The sequence below is a fragment of the Dasypus novemcinctus genome, chromosome 10 (assembly GCF_030445035.2).
Source record: "Dasypus novemcinctus isolate mDasNov1 chromosome 10, mDasNov1.1.hap2, whole genome shotgun sequence".
In the NCBI taxonomy this organism is placed as follows: Eukaryota; Metazoa; Chordata; class Mammalia; order Cingulata; family Dasypodidae; genus Dasypus; species Dasypus novemcinctus.
In genome coordinates, this window is record NC_080682.1 from 34,689,067 (window position 1) to 34,711,568 (window position 22,502).

Below are 22,502 nucleotides of genomic sequence, written 5' to 3' on the forward strand. Positions count from 1 at the left end.
TGATGTGAAATATTTATATGGGTATGTGGCAATTTGGTATTGTTTATGAATCCAAAATAGATTTTGGATTGTTTCTGTAAATTGTTCTGTTCCTCTGGACCTATTGAATTGTATTAAATTCAAAGGTTTGACTTTTACTTGATTAAATTATGATTAGGGGTTTGGTTTGGCCAAGTCAGTAGGAAATTGAGTCCCCATCCTCTTGGTGGGTGGGGTCTTACAGAGAAAATGACAGACAGTGGATAGAGTTTTAGTTTTTTATGCTGGAGTCTTAGGAAGTAAGCACACAGAGAAGCAGATACATGAGAAAGGAGAGACGGCTCCATTAAATATGCCAGAGGTCCCAGGAAGAGAGATGAGCCTGAGAGTTTGCAGCTAACCTTGTGAAGAGAGCAGAGCAGCTGAGCCCAAAGAAACATGCTCAAGGGAGAGAGAGAAAACTTATGCTAACTTCCATCTGAGAATAGAAGGAGCTGGGATACAGAGACTTATGAGGATGAGGAAACCTGAACTCTTGCAGAGACTAGCAGCCATCTTGCTCCAACAGTTGGTAATAGACTTTGGTGAGGGAAGTAACTTATGATTTAAGGTCTTGTAACTGTAAACATCTAAATAAATACCCTGTATAAATGCCAACAGGTTTCTGGTGCTTTGCCTCAGCAGCTCTTTCTTTGTCTGCTTTACACAGGGTAGGATTGCATATATAAGACCATTTTTGCTTTGGAAGTTGAACAAATATAAGTTAATACTACAAAGTGTTAATATCAGACAAAAAAAAATCATTATATCAAGGCAAGTAGACCAGACATAGAGTACTACATATTGAATGACTCCATTTGTATGAAATGTAAATATAAATCAATTTATAAGGATGAAATGAGATTAATGGTTATGTAGATCTAAGGAAAGAATGCTAAGGGGAGTAGAGTCTTTCTTTTTTGAGTAATGACATTGTTTTAAAATTTTTGAGATAATGAATGTACAACATTGTGATTATGCTAAAAGCCACTGATTACATACTTAGGATTGAATAGCCAGGAACACCAGCTATGTACAGTAGAGGAAGCATACAGAGATTGAGAGGTGAGGAATTTTCTTGTTTTTTTTTTTTTGTTTTGTTTTTTTTTTAAACACGCAAGTCCACTTTACTGAGGGAGAGGCAACAGTTCTATAGGGGCTGGGGAAGGCCGACCGGTCGAAGCCACGCCCTGTTCTGATTGGTTGCCGGTGAAAGGTCAGTGGGCGGTACCGGACGGGGGAGGGGCGGCGGTTAGGGATTGGCTGTCGCTGTTGCTGGGGGAAGGGGCAGGGTTTAGGGATTGGTGGCTAATTATTATTAAAATAATGAAATGCTCTGATATTGCTTGAAGTGATGAAGGTACAACTATGTGATTATACCAAATACCATTAATTGTCCACTTTGGATGAATTGTATACTTTTTAAATATATATCAAGAAAACTGATTTGTTTAAATAAATCTGTAAAATCTGTAAATATATTATCTTTAACTTTAAGACTTAAAATAATGTGCAATAAGTGAATTAAATACCCCAGATACAAAGACCAAGTAAATAAAAACAAATTAAAACCAAACAATATAGAGATAAAGATAAAAAATAATAATAATTTAATTCATAAATTGTCTAAAATAGAGGTTATCAATAATGCTAATGTTTGTTCTTTGGAAAGATTAATACTATTCAGAAACCTTTAGCATCCTCATCAAGAGAAAGGGAGAGAGAAAACACAAAAAATAAGTGTAATGGAACTCTTACTTGTAGCAAGTAATAGTTCAAAATTCCAAAAAACATAAACACATTGAAATACTGCTTGATATTATTCATAAAATTATAATTCATAAACTGTAATTTATCAGTTTTACTTAAATAAGTTATTTTACAAAGCCATATGTTTGCATAACTAGCACCAGGATTTCATCAATTAGATATAGTTTGAGAACCATATGTGTATTTACAAGGAAAAGTAACCTGCATGTGCATGTCCTTATACTTTGAGCATACATTCTTTTCCAGGAAATCAATTTCAAAGAGCAGTTGATCAAATTAAGCTCAAGGAGCAGAAATAAATCAACCCTGGATTTTTCATGACATTCTGTATCCATTTCAGGGTCAAACATCGAACACTCTTCTGAACAGCATTCTCTCTGATGGCAAGACTCTTTCCTCTGACCCTTCCTCAAGAAATGCAAGTGTCACACTTAACAGAGATATAAGCATGATAAACACACAGGCACATGCACATTTTTATTTACTTAAAAAATGTACATATTCCTTGGAAAAATAGTACATTAAAACAAATCATCTGGATTATGATTACTGAAATAGTTTGAGCCAATTTCCTTTGAAATAAGCAGAATGGTTTTCCTTTATATTCCAGAAACTCCAGGGTTCCAATGGATATAAGTGATTACTTAGATATGGGAAAGACCTTAAGAGGTGAAATATCAAAAGAGGAGATCCTTGCATTAAAAGCAAACCCTGCTCCCTCGTGGCTTTTCCCAGATCTGCCCCTGGCTGCGGAGCAGAATAATGTAATCAGGGAAGTGTTTGGAAATAATGCAGTCACTCTACTGATAAATGATAAGTGCCTAGCCAGGGAGAAAGTCTAAAGAAATGGGAACCAAAGCACAGAGTGAGATTGGTTTATGTGCTTCATAATATATGTGAGGATCAGGAGTAACTGGAATATATTAGTGTTTCCTTATGTAAAAAATAAATAACAAAAAGGATATCTGAAGAGGCTGATACTTTGCTGGATTTCATTCCCTCCCTGATTTACACTGGGGATATCTGTTTAAGGGTTCGGTCTTTCAGACATCACTAATTCCATTATTAATGCTTAATTGTAAGTGATATAGGAAACGTTCCCTATAAGTGAGGACAGTGTACATAGTCAAATAAAATGAAGGAGAGATGATATATTTGAATACTTGCTTGAAAATATAGTTTTTGAAAAAGGCACATATTGTCTGCATCACAAGCTTATTAAATGGGAAGGTTTTAATTTTCTTTTTTGTGAATGATATAATACTAAGAGTGTGGTGATAAAATGTTTCATGTTCCAAACATTCAGCTCAAATCTTCAGACTTGGCCATATTGTCTTGTTATGGATTTCCAAAGATAAATTAAATATGGCAATAATTTGGTTCCTTTATTATTATTGTGACAAAATAATAATTTGTCCAACTCCTTTGTACTCCAAGTGCTCTAGTTTTATCAATCTTATTATATTTTTTGATCATTACTATTTTTGTACAATGTCTCCATCATGATTGTTACTTGTTTTATTGTATGTACATGATCTAAAACTCTCTGTATTTTCATTATTTTCTTTTTCAGATAATCCTGTTAATAGACCCTTCTCCCTTGTGATAAGTGTTTCATTTCCTAAGAGTCATTTTAACAAATTTTGTTATTGTGATACAATGTTTTACTTGTGTGTGTGTATATATATTTGTATTTCGACCAAGTCATTTTTTGTATTTTGCTGATTTTTTCTCTTGTTAATGTGAAAGAAGTTTGGTTCTAGATCCAATGACTAGCCATTTGGCTACCAATTTTAACAAGGTAGGAGGTGGTCAAAACTTGCATCATATAATTCATTTCCTTAAGGTTTATGGGAAATGATTTTCTACTTGGTCAGTAGGTTGAATACCAGGAACTGTGTTTTCAGTTTTTGCTTTATTGGATTTTTGTCTATCTTCATTAATAATTATTTTTTTAACAGAAAGTCAGAAGGGCAGACTCCCCCCCACCAAAAAAAACACAACATGTTAAGTAAGAGCCTACTATTCCATTATTTATATTACACAATTGATTTTGAGCTCCATTAAAGAATATAAAGATAAATACATATCAAAATTAAAATGACTACTTAAATTACAGAATTAAACTTCTCCTTTACCATGCAATGTTTGTGACTATGTGTCTTACCAGATTTGATTTTGTAAATAAAATTGTCATTAAATTTTTTTAAGTAAAATTCACTAAGAAAGCTTTGCTTTCATATCTTTGGCCAAGATTTTTTTTTTTCAGATATATTACCTACTCTACTGGATACTCCACAAGACAAATTAAGTGTCCAAAATATTTTGCATGGTAAAATTAATTGATTAATTAATTTCAATCAATTGAAACTGATTAAACTGTAACTCCTATTACCCTCACCCATAGCATACATTATGGCAATGTGAATATTAATCTATAAGGTAGTATCTAGTTTTTTAATTAAACATTAATTGCACACTTCTTTCAAAAATAATGTTTGGCATCAAACCTTTCTCATGACATTTTTCATCTCTGTATTTCTCAAAGTATAGATTAAGGGATTGAACATAGGAGCTATGATGGTATAAAATAGTGCAGATATTTTATCCTCAGGGAAAGTGGTTGGTGGTCTAAGGTAGACAAAGATTGATGGCCCAAAGAATAAGACAGCTACTGAAATATGAGACCCACAGGTAGACAGGGCTTTGCATCTCCCCTCAGCTGAATGATTTCTTAAAGTGAATAATATAATCACATAAGAAACAAATAGGACAAAAAAGGTTACTAATGTGGCCACACCTGAATTGGCAACCACAAGGACACCTGTAATGTAGGTATCAGTACAGGCAACTTTTAGCAATGGGAAGATAGCACAAATATAGTGATCAATTTCATTAGGACCACAAAAGGGCAACTGGATTACCAGATAAAATTGAGGAAAGGAATGGAGAGCTCCACCAGCCCAAGCAGACAGGATTAGAAGATTGCATCTTGCTCTGTCCATGAAAATCATGTAGTGCAGAGGTTTGCAGATGACAATGTAGCTATGGAAGACCATGGCAGCAATAAGGAAGATCTCAATACCTCCAAAGAAGTGCATGGTAAAGACCTGCAACATGCAATTTTCTTAGGAAATGTTTTTTTTGTCCCCACTAACAAGTCACTGATCAGTTTGGGTGTAACACTAGAAGTGTAGCAGATGTCCATACAGAATGAATGGCTCAGGAAATAGTACATGGGTTGATTAAATAGGGAGCTGCAGCTAATGGACACAAGGATCACAAGGTTCCCTACCAAGATGGAAGCATAACTGAATAGGAAGAGCACAAAGCAAAATATTTATATGTGTTGGTCATAAGAAAGCACCCAAAGAATGAATTCTGAGATGTTGTTGTGCCTTTCAGTGTATTTCAATACATGCATAAAAGTCAGAAAGAGGTTGAGACCCCACAAAATTTATCTAGCCATGGCTTGACAAAGCACAGAATAGTAATATTACTGTTTATTAATTGAATTATATTATTTGTTCCTTATTATTTTCTTATTTTATAAAATAATTTTATGAAAATAAATATGTATAGTATTTAACTTTACCAGTTAAAATTAAATAATATTTTAAACATTAGTTTGTTCATAAAACATTTTATTTCTCATTATGTTATTTAGATAACAAAAGGGCCATTTCCTTTATTAATTTTTTTGTTTATTTTTAATGTCCTACGTTATTGAGTCAAAATTTTTTCTTTCAATATGAATAGACTGTCTCTCAGTTTTCTACAACTATATGTTCAGGAAATGCTTATGCTTAATGAACTCCAACTTCAATTGGAAAATTTAATTTGGCAGAGCATTGTGTTGGCCTTGTCAGCAAACATTGCCCATTGGATATAATAAACAAATATAGCATCATCTATAGTGAATAGCAAAGGATGTCTGAAAGTATACATTAAAATTTTTTAAAATGTTATTAACAGCTGTGGTTGTGAAAAATAATCTGTGGTCCCATTCCTTTCTCATATTTATATTTCATATGTTAGAATATTTTTTTAAAAGTGCTGTGTATAAGATTATGATGGCAATAAATCAAGGATATATGTAAGTACTGAATTACCCAAGTATGTCTGAGTTGTCTATAGTTCATGGTTTCTGCTAGAAAGATAATCTAGTCCACAAAAGCAAGGGTCCATAAAATGTGATACAATGTAACTGTAAGACAAGCTGTGTGGTCAGTTTGTCCTCATGGCTATTTGTTGCATAAAGAATGTGATGAAAGATTCATGTTCTGTACAGTCTTGAGACATTTTTTACACTGGGAAAAAGACTGCAGAATAGAGAGGAGCTCCATGACCTATTTTATACAGGGATGAGGAATTATCTGGCATCCTATAAAGCTGTGAAATATAGTACATCTTCTACCTTAGTCTGAATTCAATATGGCAAGTCTATCTGGACCCTCTGGATGGCCATATGAAAAAAAAATAGAATGTTTTTTGTAGCAAGATTCTTTAGTTTTCATCACATCACTTGATTCACAATTTCAAGCCCAGTTTCTTTAGGATGATTTTAGACATCAAATAGGTGACAGACAACATTCAACCAAAATTTACAATCAATGGTAGTTGTTACAATCACATAGCTGTGTGTTTATTAATACGTATCAGTAAGTTGATATGTTTGTTTTTTAAGCAAGTTCTGATAGAAGATGGAAATTATGGAATTTTAAATATTTTCTTTTTATAAAACACATAGAATATGTAACATTTGTACAAAAATATATATATAAAATTTTGGATGATCATATTTGATCCCACTGCATAATTTAGAATGAAATTATGTCATTGGTTGTTTTCTACTGTACTCATTCCCTTGACAGCATTAATTTGTGAAATAAAGTTTATATTTAGTTCAGCTGCCTTTATGGCACAAGATCTCATTCATAAAACACAGTACCAACTTCCCTTAAGAGTAACAGCATTCTATTTTTTTTGCATGAGTTATATTTTTGAAAGGTTAATTTGTGGTGTAAAAATGCTTTATTTTCTAATTTGTGCTCACCAGTTCCAATATTTATAAAAGGCTTAAATTAAATCCCCATATAGAATGATCCTGTACTCTCCCACATCCTGCATCTTAAAGCGTCTTCCTCTCATCACTTTTTCTGACTTGGTGGGGGAAATTCAGTAGTGTCATAGAAGATTTCTATGTGTTTTAGATGGGATTCTTGATTTTAAGTGAGTATAAGACAAAGATAAGACAAAGTAATTTTTAGTTTGGGGTCTGTTCAGTGCCCCAGATTAGTTACATGATAAATAACACCTATTAACAATCTATTAAAGAATTCTATGAATATAATTTTCATGATAAAATGTGGATTCATTTTGTTAACAATACATTCCTGAAAAATCAAAAAGTCTGTAATTACACTTAGTGTTAAACTACTCTTGAGTTATAGGGGAAATAGCTGTATCAGGTACATATTAGTGGTCTTCAATGGGGTATTTTTTTCCCAGTAATCTCTCAAGTTTTTAAAAAATTATGTACTTAACATAGCAGAGAAACTAGATTGTTTATAAGATTGCTTCCACTTGAAATACTGTCACAAGAATTATATTTCAGTGAATTTTTCTTATATATTATATTCTTATATATGCATGATCTCATTTTATAAACTTTTGAACTATGCATTTGACATGTAAAATATGTACAGTATTAATATCAACCAAATACTGTACTTTTTAAAGAAAAAATTAGCGTATTTATATTGTTTTAGAATTTTATTTGGTCAGAAACATTTGGACTAAGTAGTGCATTCATTGGTGTCAGGATTTTCTTCAGTGCCATTTAGCAAACAACTGTTTAGTTTAGCAAACTTTCCAGATATTCTGTTTGTATAATGTAACAGAATACTTTCCAGTTATCACACCTTAAATTCATGGAGGGTTCTTCTGGAACCCAGGCTAGCAAAATTAGAAGAAAGACCCTAAAGAAATGTATTTCTCTTAGGAGAAAAAGCCAACATCTTCAAGCTAAACAGGTGAATTTACTACAGATAATAATGTCTACTCTCTCAACCTTCAAAATTTGCAGTGTTGAGACTGCCATTTGTGCTGTGTAGCAGTTAGATAAAATTGGATAGCTAAATTTTTCAGTCCCTTGGCACTCCCAAGTAAAAAACAGAAAAGCAATAGTTATTGTAAAGACTTGCAAACTTGAGGTAGAAACTTTCCTGCCTGGTTTGTAAATAAATGACATTTTTCCATCCAAGTACATGCCACTCACTTTTCTATTGTTCACACCACTGTATAAAACAGCAACACCGAAGAGAGGAAAGGATTGTGATACACACTTTGAATTGCTTTGCATGGACTCACTTGAGATAATTGGTGTAAGAATCTTGACTATTTTTATATTTAGAAACATTGAATAAAAATGGAAATAAAAAATAGATAACAGGTAAGAAAAATTTTAAATGGTCCATACTAAGACAATTCTAAATTATTTAACTATAATTTCATCATTGAGAAAATCTCATTGTATTTCTCTAAGGTCTTCAGTAGGGCTTTAGGCCTTACTATCCAACTTTGTTTAACAAACACTGTAAGTAGTATAACAAACACTATATGTAAGTTATATAGAATAATTAAAGTATGGTTTATTGATCTATCCTATCCCTTTTACAACCGATACTGATTCTTTGTGAGATGGTATAATGTTAATTGTTGCATGCATTTATTTACAATAAATAACTTTATTTAAATATAATTGCTTATGAGTAGGTTTGTGAACTACTTCATCACAATGTCACCTAATAGTTTAAGCCCATGATTCCCAATAAATTTGAGTCAGATCATGAATCTCAGTAGTTTTTCAGAATCAGTAATGTATCCACTTCAGATAGTAGAAGTCAGATATCCTGATTCTCACTGCAATTGTTGCTGTATCTCATTTGTGAGAGCAGAGCAGAATGGGGGAAGGGTTTTCAGGGTGCAGCTGTAAGAATGGCTATGAGTTCTCAATTCAGTAAAAAATTTGTGGAAGTTGAAAAGTAACTAGATTACAAAATCTGTCTTCCTCAATATTTATGTAAATCTATATCTTGCAGTTAAAAAAAAAATGTCCAGAATTCTGATTCTAAATCATTTTGAAATAATTGTTCTTCAGTTTTACCTAAATGTACATTCTTTAGGTGATGATTCTAACTTATTCTCTAGATTGTGATAGGTGTTTAATCAATAACAGTCCTAAAAATCCATCTAACATTCTGACAGAAGGTTCTATTATGATCCTTGCTATTTACAGAGGTAAGGGGAAACTTGAGTACATTCTCTTGAGAAGAAATATCATTAAAAGAAATAATAATTTTTTTTTTTTTTTTTTTTTTTTTTTTTTTGCTGTGATTGCATTTCCTTTTCTTTATTTTTTTTTTATTTTTTTTTTTTTATTGACTTTGTAATAATATTACATTAAAAATATATATGTGAGGTCCCATTCAACCCCACCCCCCCACCCCCCCACTCCCCCCCCCCCCAACAACACTCGTTCCCATCATCATGACACATCCATTGGATTTGGTAAGTACATCTTTGGGCACCTCTGCACCTCATATACATTGGTTCACATCATGTCCCATACTCTCCTCTATTCCATCATGTAGGCCCTGTGAGGATTTACAATGTCCGGTGATTACCTCTGAAGCACCATCCAGGGCAGCTCCATGTCCCGAAGATGCCTCCACCTCTCATCTCTTCCTGCCTTTCCCCATACCCTTTGTCCATTATGTCCACTTTTCCCAATCCAATGCCACCTCTTCTATGTGGACACTGGATTGGTTGTGTCCATTGCACCTTTATGTCAAGAGGAGGCTCAGATTCCACCTGGATGCTGGATACAATCCTCCCATTTTCAGTTGTAATCACTCTAGGCTCCATGGTGTGGTGGTTGTCCTTCTTCACCTCCATCTTAGCTGAGTGTGGTAAGTCCAATAAATCAGATTGTAGGTGCTGGAGTCTGTTGAGGCTCAGGATCTGGCTATCACATTGTCAGTCCAGAGATTCAAATCCCCTAAATATATCTTAAACCCCAACATTAACTGCACCTCCAGCACATTAGCATGAAAGTCTTATGAAGGGAGATCCCATCTGAGTCCAGATTCATCACACATAAACACCAAGAAATAATAATTTTCCTCCATTATTTATACCTACACAACTTTCATAAGAGTTTCCTCACTATCTCTATGTTCAGAAATAATAATTTTTGAACATAGAGATAGTGAGGAAACTCTTATGAAAGTTGTGTAGGTATAAATAATGGAGGAAGGAATTATTAGGCAAACACTATATGTGTGGTTTAAATAGTGGTAACAAAGACAGAGATATAAATGGTGAGAATTATAAAATAAACTGACCAGTTCTGAATATTGAGCTTATTCCTTAATATCTTAAGTCTCATTTTCCTCATCAATACAATTGAGAATTTATTACATAATTCAGAAATATAATCAAAAATACAAGATTTAATATGAAATACACTTTTCATACATGGCTCATGCCCCACTGGTTACTTTCCTTTTCCTTTCTTTCTTCTTTGAGCAGAGTTTAGCTAATACTGAAATTTTCATGCACACATGTAAAGCAAGTCAAATAGAGAAATAAACAAAAACCTGAAGAACACAACATAGATTTAAAGCAGGTGACAATATACACTTCAATTTTTATAATTAATGGGAAAAAGTGTTATTCTGATGCTAAACTGCCTATTTAAGGTGGTTCTTAATAGTAATCCTTGGCCTGATTTATTTCTTTCAGTAGAAAAACATAGTGAAAGGATTAATTTATATCTTTCATAGATTGCTTGCCCTTTTGTGTGTCCTATAGCACATGTAATAGATGCTCTTAAACTTTCTACCCTATATTCTAATTTTCTTCTACTGTTATCAGAATGTATCATGTTATAAACTTACCTTAGATGACACAGATGAATATTTTTTGTTTGTTTGTTTAGGATGCCAGGTTTTCTGAAAAGTAGCAAATTCTTTGTTGTTGATAAATATCAAAGGGGCTATTCTTTGGTAGGAATATGGAAGAAAACACGTAACACAGGAATGGGACTCAATGAAATTCATTGCCAACAATTAAAATTTCATTACTTTACCTCTACTTTTTTCAACTAGAAGTTCTTTTGTAAATATTATGCAATTAACACTATAGTGTGCTAAAACATTTTATATTAATCAATTTATCTTATGCTGCAAGAAAATGAAATTAGACAGAATAAGTGTAAATAGAATATAACCATGCTAATATATGGTTAGTGGGGCTTTCTCCAAACCATGTTGGCATGTGTGACTCACTGACCTTCAATTCTGAGTTGACTTCACAGTAGTTGTAGGTGGTAACAGGAAGAATTCCCCCTAAGATACTCACTCCAGTAATTCTTCTCCAATATGGAAAACTGAAGAAAATGCAGAGAAGTATAAATCACTAATTTAAGTGCACATATGTCAATTCTGAAAATGTTTGGATATCAAAATATCTTCTAACTTCCTATAGATATTTAGATGGAGTACACTCTATATATCCCATAAACTCATCAGGGATGCAAGGGAAATTTTTCCATAGAAAGTAAGTTGGGGCTCTTTAATGCAGATTTAGCATCTGCCCATTAAGTCCAAATAAAAATAATCAGAAAGGATTTTGAAATTCCTGCAAAAGCTAATACAAGTATTGAAGTCCTAGGAGTCACCTCTTTTATGCCTATGCCTGTAGAAAATTTGATTGGAAGGACAGAACATGAACTAATGTGGCAATGAAAATATTTATAGGCTTGACAGCTCTTAGAAAGTATATATTCTGAGGCAAACTAATCATATCCTCACCAAATGTTCCTAAACTATTGTCCTTGGGAATGTCTCCTGAGCCTCTGGGCATTTACTTTACAACTTTGACTTGGCCTGGCTCAGGCAGTTTCTCTGAAGGCCCAAAATACTATAATCAGGCACATAGTACAGGAAACTCTGATGGTTCTGTGCTTGTCTAACTTTCTTAAGAATAGGAGGAAATATGATGGAATGGTATCAAGTTAGCTGCCAGGAAAATCTGAGATGAGAAATAACAAAGAGTACCAAAGATAGTCAGTGGAGTCCAAATATTGACGATAATCAAGAGTAACACAGATAAGTAGAAGGAGATCAATAAAATCAATGACCTGCAAGATCATGACTGAGAATAGGTTAAAGTTATTTGTTGCCAGGGACTAACATTGCTGGAATAGATGGTTGAGTAATGGGAGACAAGAGAAAAGAAAGAAAAGAGTAAACATTTTTTCACAGAACAGAACAGAACAGAACAGAAAAAGCTATATCAGTATGTGAGAACATAATCAAAATGTCAGAGACTTTTCCCTGTTTACCATGAGGTTCTTTCTCCTTTCTCCTGTGTCACTGCATCGGCACAGGTTGTGGAAGCTCAAGCCCCTAAATGAAAATGCTGAAGCTCAGTTAGCCTTTTCCTCTCTTCCATTCACAAATCCATTTAATACAATTTTTCTCAGACATTTAAAACTTCAGGAAATGGGTATGTTACAGTAACAATCTGGATCACATCAACTTTCTTAGAAAAATAATTAAAATAATAACAATTCATGGAGGAATATTGGGCCATTTTAGTTCATCATATGAATTCTCTCACAATAATGTGTATTATAAATTAAGAACTATAAACTCCATTATTCAGATAAGGACAATGAAGGTTCTAGAACATAAAAACCAGCTCAAATAATTAGTGATCAGCAGATCAGGACTCTGTGAATTTATTTAAGTGAAATAAATGGTTAATTCTAAGTTCAGCTCTTGCTTCCAGGCTTTAAAAGTTAAGGAAACCTGAGTTAATGAAGAATTCTGTCACTTGAGAATGAAGGATCTAAGAACCCAGTGTTTGATCCTTAACTTCAACCTAATGTCTGTAGCTGACCACTCTTCCCTCAAGCTTACATGTGTTAATACACAGAAGGAAGTAGCTTTTCATACTATCTTCCCTTCCATGGAAACACACATCTGAATACTCCTCGTGGGCAGGTTCCTCATCTGCAGTATGGAACATTACCAATTCAATCCTGAATATATGTCTGGTCATTGCAACTTGTTTTGCTATAAAAGATTTAATTTTGATGAGGTGTAATCTATTGATCTATTTGTCTCTCTCTCTCTCTCTCTCTCTCTCTCTCTCTCTCTCTCTCTCTCTCTCACCTATCCTAAATATGCACATTTCATAATACAATATTTGAAAAAGCATGCTTTTGGAATTATCTTTAAGGTTTGAATAATTCAAAGTCAGAAAAATTTTCTCTAGTTATTCTAAGCACTTTGTACTTCTTCCTTAATATATTGTTCTAAAATGCACTGTGAAATGATTTTATATGATGTGTAAGCTATAACTCAAGGTTTGTTTTTACTGTATACATGGATATCCTAGTCTTCCATCACTCTTTAATGAAAGGACTATCCTTGCTTCACTGAATTGCTAAGAGATCTTTGCTGAGATTTAGTTGATCACACATGTGCAGGTCCATTACTATACTGTCTAGTCTGTTTCTTTGACTGCTTGTCTATCTTTATAAAAACACTGTACTTTGTTTTAATCACTGTAACTTTATAATATACCCTGATACCATATAGTGTAATTTCTCCAAATTTGTTCTTTTTAGAAAGTCTGGGAGCATATTTAATCCATTTAATTTACATACAAATGTTAAAATAAGTTACTAAATTTATATTTTTCCCAGTTTAGAAGTTGCTTTGGATTTCATTGACATAGAGATTAATTTAGGGAAAACTGAAATCTTAATAATGCTGAGCCATCTGACAATAAGAAAAATATTTATTTAATTTTATTAAAGTTTTCCATTCTCTCAACATAATTATAGTTAGCAATGCCCATGTCTTGCAACATTATATGTCACAATTATCCACAAGTATTTAATATTTTGATGCTATTTTAAATAACTGTTTTGGTTGAATTGTCTTCTCCTCTAATTATGTTCAACTCCTTATCCCTTTTCCAGTGAATGTGACCTTTTTGGAAATAGCATCTTTGAAGATGTAATTAGTTAATATAAGATGAATCTGGGTTATACCAGGCTGTAACAGAATTTGACCTTCTTCTAAAAGGAAAATTTGAACACAGAATCTGAATTGAGGAAGAATGCTATATGAAGATGGAGGCAGAGATTGGCATGATGCCTGTACAATCCAAGGTTCACCAAAGATTTCAGGAACCCCAGAAGCTAGAGGATTCATGGAAGTATTATCTGAGGGAACAAGGCCCAAATGACTAATTGTTTTTGACTTCTAGTCTCCACCATGTTAGACAATAAATTTCTGCTCTTTTAAGCAACCTAGTTTGTGGTTCTTTATTATGGTAGCCCTAAGAAATTAAAAGTGATATTCCAAAAATCCAATTACTGATTGTTGTTATTAGTACAAAATTGAAATTGATTTTTGCATATTGAACTTATCCTGAAGCCATGCTAAACTCACCAATATAAAAAGGCACCTATATTTGATAAGAAGTAACTTTGTATTTACAGATGTAATGATAATCTATGTAGAAAATCTGAAAGAATGTCTAGAAATTGTTATAATTATGAGAGAAATGGTCTAATATAATTAGATCTGGAAATGTTTGTATATAATTGGTTTTACTTTCTTCTTTAATATTTACTATAACACACTGTTTAAGCTCTCTGGGTATTAGATTTCATGCTGGGAAGATTTAAGACCAAAAATTTCTCTTTTTGAAAGAAATAGGACCAATGAGATTATCCTTTTTTTTCTTTTCTTTGTTATCCTGTATCATTTAAGGTATGTTTCCATTCTGTTGAAATTGTCAAATTTACTAGACTTGATAAATTCCTTAGTATCATTTACAAATAAGATTTATCATCACTAAGATTAAAAAAGAAGGGGAAGCAAATGAGGCTCAAGCAGTTGGGTATCCACCCATCACATGGGAGGTCCCAGGTTTGTTTCCAGGTTCCTCTTAAAGAAGACAAGCAAGACAGCAAGCTGGCTTGATGGGCTGGCATGGCAAGCTGATGCAATAAGTTGGTGCAACAAGATAATGCAATGAGGAGACACAACAAGGAAACACAATGAGAGACACAACAAGCAGGGAGTGGAAATGGCTCAAGTAATTGGTCATCTCTCTCCTACATGGGAGGTCCCAGGTTTGGTTCCTGGTGTCTCATTAAAAAATGAACAGGCATAGCAAACAGACAGCAAAGACAAACAAATTGGGGAGAGGGGAAAAATAAATAAAATAAATCTTTTAACAAAATAAGCAAGTGTGTCAACTTATGTTATAAAGAACCTAGGTACCAAGATTGAGGGAAATAAAAACAAAGTAAATCCAAACAATACTGTGTTAAGGATATAATAAAAATAAGGAAAGAAAAAAATGACTAAAAATTAACACTCATTCCAGGAAGGTACTTCAATATTGGACATTCAAACAGAGGCCAGTTTGCTTTCAAAATCATCTTATGATGATATGGGAGTTCCACTTCCTTCAAATAACTTAATATTTAAGGATGGCATCTTATCAGAATGAAGTCAAATATCACCTTCCTCACATCTTATTGCTAATCTCCATTTGCAATAATTGGTTATGTCATTTATTGTTCACATGTTCTGCCTTTTTCTTTCCTGGCATTAATTTTACATTGCCAACCTCTAGAAAGTATCCTTCTGCTGCAGTGCAATTCATGTTTAAATGATGCTAAAAGTTTGGGAAGAGGCAGAAACAGTATAGAACTATGTAGAGTTTAGAGATTTAGAAGTCATTATTAAGGGGTATAGTATTTTTGTTTGTTTATTATTACTATTAGAATAATGAAATTGATCTAATAATGATTGAAGTGATGAATGCACAACTATGTAATTATAAAGAAATACCATTGATTGCACATTTTGGATGGAGTGTGTCTTTTATGAATCTGTATCAATAAAATTGATTAAAATAATTAACATGCTGTGAAACATTAATTTATTTTTCTAATAATTGATATTTTATATTCCTAATGCTATGAGATATGTGTGTAACTTTTCTTTGAACAAACCAATTTTATTGAGTTGTTTCCAACCTTTGGCTATCATGAATAATGCTACTATGAACATCACTGTGCAGATATCTATTCGTGTCACTTCTCTCAGGTCTTCTGGGTATATACTAGCAATGGTATTGCCAGGTCTGATGGCAAGTCCTTATTCAACTTCCTTAGGGACTACCAAACTATCCTCCACAATGGCTGTACCATTCTACATTCCCACCAATAATGAATAAGCATTCCTATCTCTCCATATCCTCTCTGACATTTTGTTTTCTGAATTTTAATAGTGGTCAGTCTAATAGGTGTGAAATGATATCTCATTGAAGTTTTGATTTACATTTTCTTAATTGCTAGTGATGTTGAACATTTTTTTCATGTCACTTGTATTTCTTCTTTGAACAGTTGTTTTTTTCAAGGCTTTTGCCCATTTTTTAATTAGGATGTTTGACTTTTTATTGTTGAATTTTATGATCTTCTTATATATGATGGATATTAAGTCCTTTTCAAATATGTGATTGTCAAATATTTTCTCGCATTTAGTTGGCTGCCCTCTCACTCTTTTGACAAAGTCCTTTGAGGTGCAAAAGTGCTAAATTTTGAGGAGGTCTCATTTATCTATGTTTTCCTTTGTTGCTCATGTTTTGGGTATAAGGTTTAAGAAACTATCATCTACCACAAGATTTTGAAGATGTTTCCAATATTTTCTTATAGAGTTTTATAGCTGTTGATATTATATTTAAATCCTTGATCCATTTTGAGTATATTTTGTGTGAGGTATGAGAAAGTGGTATTCTTTCTTTCTTTTGGATATGGCTATCCAGTTCTTCTAGCACTATTAGCTGAATAGACTGTTTTGGCCCAGCAGGGTGGGCTTAACAGCCTTGGCAAAAATCACTTGACTCTGGATGTGAGGATCAATTTCTGACTTCTCAATTTAATTCCATTGGTTAATCTCTCTGTGCTTATGCCAGTATCTTGCTGTTTTTTCCACTGAAGCTAAGCAATGTGCTTTAAAGTCAGGAAATGATGGCCCTCCAACTTCTTCCTTATTTTGTAAGATATTTTTGGTTATTCAGAGCCCCTTACCCTTACAAATAAGGTTGATTATTGGCTCTTTGATTTCTGCAATAAAGGCTGATGAGATTTTTTATTGGGATTACATTAAATCTGCAATTCAGTTTGGGTAGAATTGATAGGTTAATGATATTTAGTCTTCCAATCCATGAACACAAAACGTCACTTCATTTATTTAAGTCTTCTTTGGTTTCTTTTAGCAACATTTTGTAGTTTTCTGAATATAGGTCCTCGATATCCTTGGTTAAGTTTATTCCTAAATATTTGATTGTTTTAGTCACTACTTGTATTAGTCAGCCAAAAGGGTGCTGATGCAAAATACCAGAAATTGTTTGGTTTTTATAAAAGGTATTTATTTGGGATAGGAGCTTACAGATACCAGGCCATAAAGCATAAGTCACTTCGCTCACCAAAGTCTATTTTCATATGTTGGAGCAAGATGGCTGCCAATATCCATGAGGGTTTAGGCTTTCTAGGTTCCTCTGGGCTTAGCTCCTCTGTTTTCTCCATGAGGCCAGCTGTAGACTATCAGGCGAACAGCTGTCTCTCTCCCTGAGGCTCCAGCATAAGAATTCAGCATTAAACTCCAACATCAAACTTCAACTGCGGTCACCCCTCGGGCTGAAGTGTGGTTTGCTGACCTGGCGGGGGGCGGTGGCTGCGGTAGGCCTATTCCAAACCGCTGCCCCCATAATAGGGTGGTTGGTCGGGCTCACCGCCACCCCTGAAGGAAGCTCGGCATGGACGCAGAGTGCCCTCGGGTCTCCCCTTCTCGGCAGCCATGCTTCCGCGGCCGCCCCTCCTCCTGGATGGTGCCACACGATGCCTTGTGGGGCAGCACCCTTCTTCTTCTTTCTCCCTGAGCAGGCGCAGGGCAGAAGATTCCAGTCCGCCTTTTCCCCTCCCCCCGACAGCAGCAACAGCCAGGCCTGGGCGGGAAACTCAAGTCTGCCCTCTACCCCAGCAACAGCAGCCACCAATCCCTAAACCCTGCCACTTCCCCCAGCAACAGCAACAGCAACAGCCAATCCCTAACCACCACCCCTCCCCCTTCCAGTACCTCCCACTGACCTTTCTCCGGCAACCAATCAGAACAGGGCGTGGCTTCGACCAATCAGCCTTCCCCAGCCCCTATAAAACTGTTGCCTCTCCCTCAATAAAGTTGGACTTGTGTGTTTACCTTGTCTCTGCGGTAGTTCTTCTGCCGTGCGCCCTCCAGTCCTGAGAGCCCCCGACAAGGGCCTGGCCTCCCTTGTCCCCAGTTCGTCGCCTGCTTCTCTGGGTGACCCCTTCGTCGCCGGCTTCGCCGGGCGACCCCGTCAGCCGAACCGCGCAACCCCTGTGAGACTGACTCCTCGTCTGCTGCCGGACCGACCCCTCGTCCCAAGTGGGACCGACCCCTCGTCCTAAGCTGGACCGACCCCTTGTCCGCAGCCAGACCCCACCTCTACCGACCAAGCAAGCTGCTGCAGCTGGCGCCCAACGTGGGGCAGTGCAACCCCACCACAGCCTCATTCCATAACCTGGTGGCCTCCCCCCTCCTCTCTTCTCACCGTGGGGCTTCTCTCATGCAACATTGCTGCTACCTGAGCCTTGGCTACCTCATATGATCCACGGCGGTCTGGGAGAATCACTGGATGGCTTTCTCCTTCCATGTCAGGGGCTTATACCGACCCGCTATGATTAAGAGGAGCCTTGGATTTCTCGGGAGCGCAAGATTGCATGTCTGAAGTAACCCTACCACAGCCCTACGCCCTCCTCTCTTCTCACCCCTATCTTTTCACTCTGCATTGCTGCTCCTGAACCTTGGTGACCTCATATGATCCACGGCGGTCTGGGAGAATCGCTGGATGGCTTTCTCCTTCCATGTCGGGGGCTTATACCAACCCGCTATGATTAAGAGGCACCAATAAAACTCTCAGGAGCGCGTGCCTGAGCACCTCCACCCCTGCCTTCACCTCTGCCTCCTCCCCTCCGCGCTTGCTCCCCTTTGCCTTGCTCCACTGCTCGTCGTTCTGCCTTCCCCTCATCGGGGCCTTCTCTTGGCCCGCGACCACCGTCGGAGCCCCACCGTCTCTGACCCCTCGTCTCACCGTGCACCTTGGCTCCCATCGCCGCGCTCTCAAGGTAAGGGCCCCTTTACTTATCAGCTCCAAAAGGCCATTAGCAATGGGTAACATCCTTTCTGCTAAGCAAGCCCTGCAAGTTTGGGCCATCGCCGGTCTCCTAGACACTCACTGGTGTAAGATCTCTTTGAAACAGCTCCAAGTATATTGGGACCTTCTTCTCCCCTTTAATCCATGGCTTACCACGTGTCAGCTTTGGGACCCAGACACCTATACTCGCCTTATAGATAGGGTCACTTCTGCTGTGGAGCAGGAAGGTAAAAGATTCCCTCTTGGCTTATACCGGCGCTTTTTACCATCCGCTCCTGCCTTCAAGGTGCCCCTACCATCGACTCCCCCCGGCCGCGCCACCACCGCCGCCGTGATTGCCAGGACGGTGACTTTAACCAGGATCCTGATCGGGATTCTGATGCCGGCTCCGACTCCGACTCTGAGTCGCTTGTCGAGCGCCTTAATAATGCGCTCGAAAATTGTCCCCCTAAACAGCGTAATCTTGCAGTGTCGAGCGCCGGTGAAGATGGCGAACCTCTGCCTTATTCGCCATCCGAAAAGGGGAGGCACTCTCAAGATGGTGGACTTCCGCCTTCTTCCTCGCTCGAAAAGGGGAGGTCCTTTTACCCCTCCCTCCCCCCAGCGACTTCCTGCCTGAGTGGGCTGGAAGCTCCCTCCCCGTCATTTTACCCCTCCACACAGGGCGGCCCGCAGCCATTTTGTAACACCGCATGGGCAATGGCTCCTCTCGCGCCCTCCACGCCAGCGCCCCCCCCCGGCTCCGCCTCCCCCTGGCAGCCCCCTCCATCCGATTCGTGGCAAGCTGCCACACACGCGGCCCCCTCTAGCCTATTTTTGGACCCATATTCCTCCCCCGCGGGGGCACCTCCGCCTACTTCCCTGCTGCCTCCTACCACCTGCTTTCCCCTTAACATAACTCCCACCCTTCAGCGCCCCTTTCCTTGGTACCCACAGGATGCGGAAAGTGTTAAGCAGCTCTGCAAGGTCGTTAAGGAGGACGGGTTAGGCAGCCCTTATGCTCAGCATTTGTTAGAAGAGATGTCCACCCTTCTGTGCATCCCCCTCGATTGGCTCCAACTGGCCCATGCCATCCTCACGCCTGGCCAGTTTATAAATTGGTGCGCCCATTTTCATGCCGAGGCTGAAAAGCAGTTTGCGGCCAATGCCGCAATGGGTGTTAATCACCCACCAGAAGCCTTCACCGGCACCAGTCAGTTTAGCTGGGCTGCAGCCTACTACCGTGCTCCGGCTGGCTTCTGGCTTCAGATTCGTGAGGTCGCCCTACGGGCCTTTCATGCCTGCACTGCCAGTAGTGCTGACAAGTTCACTAAGCTCACACAAACCAAGGATGAGGACTTTTCTACCTATGTTTCCAGAGTCCTCCAGGCGTGTGAGCGCAGGGTCCACGATGAACAGACTCGGCTCGCCCTCGCCCATGAAATTATCCTTGAAGGGGCCAGCCCCATTTGTCGACAGGCGATCACTCCCGTGAGGGAAAAGTCGATAGACGATTGGGTAATTGCCTGTAATGGCCTTGACCAACAGGTTGCTTCTTTCGCCAAGGCTTTCACGACAGCCATGGCACTTAACTCCTCTTATTTCAAATGTGGCGAGCCAGGACATTTCGCCCATGAATGCCCGGCAGTCTCTGCACCGCTGGGCCCTCCTATTCCTCCCCCCCACCGCCCTGATGGGGCCCTTCTACCCCCTGCCCCCGCTGCAGCCGGGGGTACCATTGGGCTCGTGACTGCCGTATGCAGCCTCCCCTGCAGCGGCAGCAGCCATCTTTAAACTCCAGGAGGGGCAGGCCTCAGCCCCACCCCAAAGAGGCTCCCCGTCCCAACCTTCCAAAGCCCTGATGTGGACAGTCCCCATCACGTCCACCAGGCCTACCATGAGGTTTAAGATTCACCACCGCTGGTATTCTGGGACCCTCAACTCGGGTGCAGAGGTCTCTTGTTTCCCTGCTCATTTTGCTGCCCAGTGGTCTGTTCAAGAAGGCCCTTCCATCCAAGGGGCCACTGGCTCCTCTACCTCCCTTCGCGCCAGTCACCCTATTGTCTGGGAGGACAGTGAGGGACGTGTGGGCACATTCCGGCCCCTCTTCCTTAGCACCCTTGATACTATACTTTGGGGGCGAGATGTCCTGGAGGAATGCGGTGTTCAGTTAACCACTCAGCCCCCCCAATAGTTTGCACCACTGCTCAATTAACACCTCCCACACCCACTCCTCTGCAGTGGGATACAGAGGAGCCTATTTGGGTGGAGCAGTGGCCCTTGCCATCCCACAAACTCCAAGCTCTTCATGAGTTGGTTCGAGAGCAGCTTGAATCTGGACATATAGAACCGTCCACAAGTCCCTACAACTCGCCCGTTTTTATCATTAAAAAGAAGGCCACTGGCAAATACCGCCTTCTACATGATTTGAGGGAGATTAACAAGCATATCCTCCCCATGGGAACTCCCCAACCGGGACTCCCTCACCCAGTGGCCATTCCTAAACACTTTTTTGTGGACACTCTAGATATAAAGGACTGCTTTTTTTCCATTCCGCTTCATCAAAAGGACCGCCCGCGCTTTGCCTTTACCGTTCCTGTCCCCAACCACTGAGGGGCAGCCGATAGGTATCAGTGGAAAGTCCTTCCACAAGGCATGCGCAATAGCCCAGCCATCTGCCAGCTGTATGTGAACGCGGCAGTCGCCCCCTTGCGAGATCTGGGCTACCTCATCCACTATATGGATGATATCCTGGTCGCGTGTGAGGCCCATGAGAAGCTGCAGTATGTCCTCTCTCAGCTTCGGCATAATCTGTCCACCATTGGTTTAACAATCCAGAATGACAAGGTCAAATTTGAACCCCCCTTAACCTTCCTGGGGTTCCATATCTCCCAGCATGTAACCCCAATGGCTGTGCGACTAAATGTGCCAGACTGAGTCACCCTCACAGAGCTCCAGCAGCTCTGTGGGAATATCAATTGGGTCCGTCCCACTCTGTCTGTTACCACGGCACAGCTCCAGCCATTATTTGTTCTCTTACAAACCAGCCATAAACCTCCCTCTGCTGTGTCCGCAAAGATAGCCATCACACCCGAAGCTCGAGCCGCCATTGCCACTGTAGATAAGGCCCTTAATAATTGCTGCCTCCAGCGGTTCGATCCCCAGCAGCCTCTCCAGACGTTGGCCCTCCCCACCAAGGGAACGCCCACCGGAGTTCTTTGGCAGGACAGGCCCCTCCTCTGGCTCCATCCTTCTAAAAGCAAGGTGCAGAAGATCTGCCCCGCAGTAAGGCTATGGATCACTCTCACAGCCGATTTAGTGCAGCTGTCTGTCCATACGTTTGAAACTCAGCCTGCTGTAATTGTTTGGCCACTTAATGAGAAAGAAACCACCTCCCT

General features: G+C 38.5%; 1 pseudogene; it reads right to left on the reverse strand.

The window, feature by feature from the left end:
* Positions 1-4,292: 4,292 nt before the first annotated feature.
* On the reverse strand, positions 4,293-5,212 carry LOC105746410 (olfactory receptor 4P4-like; annotated as a pseudogene).
* Positions 5,213-22,502: the final 17,290 nt, after the last annotated feature.